The 4,324-nt window shown below is 33.9% G+C and overlaps 1 long non-coding RNA gene across 1 annotated transcript; it reads right to left on the reverse strand.

Annotated features, from left to right (window-relative positions):
* Positions 1-286: 286 nt before the first annotated feature.
* On the reverse strand, positions 287-3,791 carry LOC107850021. Its single transcript, XR_001668407.2, has 4 exons — positions 3,184-3,791; positions 1,816-1,899; positions 1,258-1,364; positions 287-930 (listed from the first exon to the last, which is right to left on the reverse strand). It is a non-coding gene; the product is annotated as an uncharacterized LOC107850021 (long non-coding RNA).
* Positions 3,792-4,324: the final 533 nt, after the last annotated feature.

The following is a 4,324-nucleotide window of genomic DNA, read 5'->3' on the forward strand; positions in this document are numbered from 1 at the left end:
TGATTATTAAACGGAAGTTTAGTGTTTCCAAGTCCTTGTTGATAATTCACTTTCCACTATATTTGATTTCTTTCTCAAGTAAATCAAAACAGGTGTTATCTATCGTTTGCAATCAATACACGATAATTAAAACCTCAAAATTATCAAGGAGTCCTATTACCTTTCAAATCTTGAACACTTAGCACCTTATCAAGACTTAACCCTAGATCCCACAATTCAGGTTAAAGGGGTTTAGCCACTAAACAACTAGAAGAATTCATAGTTTAAAAGATAAACTTACCACAAGATGAATAATAACTAGTGATTCTCATATTAGATCACAATAGGAATCCCAAAGTAATGATTAAAATCTCTTCAAAGTAATTGCTTTTTCAAGCCAAGAAACTAGAGAGAGAAAATAACAAAAATATGTGTCTCAAAACTCAGGTTCAGAACCCTTAAGAAAACCCTAAACAATGCTTTAAATAGTTCACCTCAATTATGGAAATAAAATAATAACGTTCAGAAATTTCTCGAATAGGTGATGCCATCCGTGACACCCTATCAGGAGGCTGATGACTTATTACAAATGTCATCATCTCCTCTTTGCTTTTAGTATTCGCTGCCTTAGGATGACATGGTTTTGACGACCTATCATCTCCTTGACGACTTATCACGAATGTCGTCACGTCTCTACCTCAGCTCCCATGTTCTGCCTTAGGCTGACACCAATTTTGACGACCTATCAGCTCCTTGACGGCTTATCACAAAATATCGTCACAACTCTCAACTCAGGTCCATTCTCTGTCTAAGGCTGAAGATGAAGCTGATAACATATCACAGGGATGACGACTTATCAGGAATATCGTCAGCCACACTTCTCTTCTTTTCGCTTCAGATTTCAACTCTTTTGCTTCCATCCTTGTTGGTTCTCTAGCATCTTAGCTTCTACTGCAAAATCAAAGATAAAACAATCAAAAACAATAAAATTTGCATAAGACTTTGCAATTATTCTCAGTTAAAAGCCTCAAATGTGTTCGCATCAGCTCACACATCACTATGCACCGGCATTTATTGAACATCATTGTACTAATGAGATATAACATCAAGAAAAGTTATTTCATGGTAGTTGTGTTGTAGGATTCCAAACAAAGGAAACTTCATTAATTTAAATATTAAGAAAACATGATTCATACTTTACACATCCATTTATGAAACATAAGTTATGTATTTACATTCTTGAGCTTGTTAAAAAGACAAAACAGAGAAAGATCGTACATATGATATATGTAGTCCAACAACTTATGCATGAGGTATGCTACAATTGAGTGAAAGCAAGGCTCAGTAACTACACTTGTTTAGATATTATTTCAGCCCGGTATCCTCTGTAAAAGAGAGAAGTAAGTATTAGAATCAGGATGTTATGCATAGTGAATAACCAAAAGCTAAGAAAAACTTCAAATTAACCGACTTAACAATCACTTTCTATAGATTTATGGGCCCCTTGATATGTTTAAGAGAATGAAATTCCATTATCACCTGAAAATAAAAGTTGAACAGGTTGACTCCATAAAGGAAGACTTAGTTGTAGAGATTTGGCCCTTATATCCAATGAATAGAAGATGCTAAACTCCACACAACATAGAGGTCGCATCTGTTATATGTATTTAGATAATTTGGAACGTTGGTCTAGGTTGAAACTGTTGCTTTTGTAATTAGTTATTGTTCCATTTCTTCCTTCAGATTGAAATAAAAACCATGGTGGTTATTCTTGATACCAAAGAATGCACGTGAAAAGTTGTAGCAATGTTTATGCAAAAGAAATAAAAATAGTACATTCGAATTTGAGGTCCCTATCAACCAGCTTACTCTGCTTCAGATGTGGTCCACTCTGTGTTGTTTATATTCTTTAGGTTTTAACTGCAAATTTAAAAAGTTGCATTAAAGCCATAGACCTTCCAGACAAAGAATTCTCTCACATAATACTAACCGCGAGGGATATAACTGCCTATTTCATTCAATTTTCATATGTTAAAGGGTTTCTCTGTAGTCATTCAAACAAAGACAATTTTTTGTCCCCTCTGTTATATGATCATACAAAAGCTTGCTCGGGCAGTTTCATGCTCAGAAAACTCTTAAGATCCATATCCCATCCTAAAATTCTATGACTAACACTTGCTCGTGGAGTTTATATTAACTTCAAACAGAATTCAGGCTCATAAGAAGGTGATATAATTGCATGGAAGTCTATAACAAAAACCAAGCTATAGTTGGAAACATTCAGATAGGCTCAGAAGATGATTAACAAATTCTATGTAATAGGGTCAAGGGCATCTTATTCGTACCACAGATTAGAAGACAACTTAAGAAGAATTATTAGAAGATTCCATTTACCCTTTGTACTAACTGATGGTATGTTCTAGCAATAAAGACTACAAACTTTTCTAAGGATTTAACAGTTCCACTGGGAAGAGAGAAACAGAGACATCTATTTAACTTCAGGCCAGAAACAAAAGGTAAAAAGGAAAAGGGAAATAATGGTTCATGCATGGCGTGAGTCTAGATGGATTAGTCAAGGTAGTGCAAGTAGACACAACACATGTCCATGGAAAAGAAGGGAACAAAGACGAAAAGGAACTAAATATGATAAGTGTTGGATCACATCCACACCTTGATTTAACTAATCAAATGTTAGGCAACCAAATTGGAACACCACTTATATGAGTGCCCCTTCATCTTCCTTCTTCTATTCATTAATGAACAAACAGTTAAGTGTGAAACAAAAAATAGAAATGAACATTTCTGTACAGTGGAATTGAGACTTAAGTAGTCCCTGTAATTTTTTTCTTTTACCGAGTCACAAGAAAAAGTGCTCTCCGCAGCTGATGCACTCTTAAATAGTTCCTCTTCATCTTTTGTTCTAGTGACTTCCCTGTTTGGTGTCATTTCTTTGAAATGTCTCTCTTAACATATATGGTCTTAGATACACACAGGAATATGGAAGCTTTACCATGATTAACATAAAGAGTGGATCAACATATACAATAAGAATCAAAAAGCAAAAAAATACAAACCAAGAGATCTTTAAAATAATGCCACTAAATAGAAGATGTGTTAATCCTGCGAGATATCATGCTAACCACGTGTTCATGATAATCAACAGATCAGAAAAACGTAAAAAGTGCAAGAAAGGAGCTGGTATACCTCGGGATTCAAATCAACCTTCTTAATTGCCTCCTCCACATTACTAGACTGTACAACCTTTTTAATAGCCATACGGTCCTTAATGGTAGCAAGATCTACATCAGCTATTAACTCATAAGGAGAATCAAATCTTACAAATACACAAACAATAACATACACATTATATAAAACAATAAAACATAACATGAACATCCAAAAGATCTGTGGACGATAGAGAGATGGGGAAGAGGTTGTTGTAAACCTATTAATTTAGAGAAAAAGGTTCAGTCAGGAAATATTATATTAACCCCGGAGAAACATACGCTTGCACACATCTCAACCAACTAATTCATCTATAAAAGAAGATAATATAATGTTCGAATCAATTTATTAATGCTACCACTTTCAGCTTTAGATCTCCTTTTCTCCTCCTTATAAAAGTGTGGCGTGAAAAAAACTTTCATTGTAGTATAGTACCTTTTCAGTAGAATACTACTGATTCCCTTACCCCGGACCCCCTCAATGACCAAAATGGAGTAAAAGAATCTCAAGACTAAAAGAATTCCTCTATTATCATATTAATTTTAGTTCTCCCTAAGCAAACACAAATAATCTTGTATTGCTTAAGTATAAATATTAGAGATCCTAATTTCAGTAGTGTAAAATTTGCTATGTTGTTTATAGAATATACACTCCTAAATGCCTAGTATGTACATAATTTCTCGAATATACACTCCTAAATGCCTAGTATGTACATAATTTCTCGACCATATTACAAAAAATTCTCACATGGTCCATAGTTATTGTTTTGCTAAAGTTTGGATCTTTATTCATAGTTGTAGGCTTTTAGACAAGGATTAAGTTTGTATTTCAAAAAATACAGAAAGTAAGCTTAAGATGATTCTGGAGAAAAAAGTATGATATCGTAAGTAAACAAGCATGATAATGTAAGTAGCAATAAAATGTCAAAATATGCCGAACGACTCAAACCCAAAATAATAGATGTTGTCACTGCCTTCTATTTTTGGAGTCAAGTTTCATGTTTTTTGTAATTAAGAATGTTATCATTGTGCGATTACAAGTCATATAATGCTAATATCATTAACTTCAATAAATTCATTGAGTAGCATTACATGCTACACATATCATAAGGACGCTAAGG

Source organism: Capsicum annuum, chromosome 12 (genome assembly GCF_002878395.1).
Source record: "Capsicum annuum cultivar UCD-10X-F1 chromosome 12, UCD10Xv1.1, whole genome shotgun sequence".
Taxonomy (NCBI): domain Eukaryota; kingdom Viridiplantae; phylum Streptophyta; class Magnoliopsida; order Solanales; family Solanaceae; genus Capsicum; species Capsicum annuum.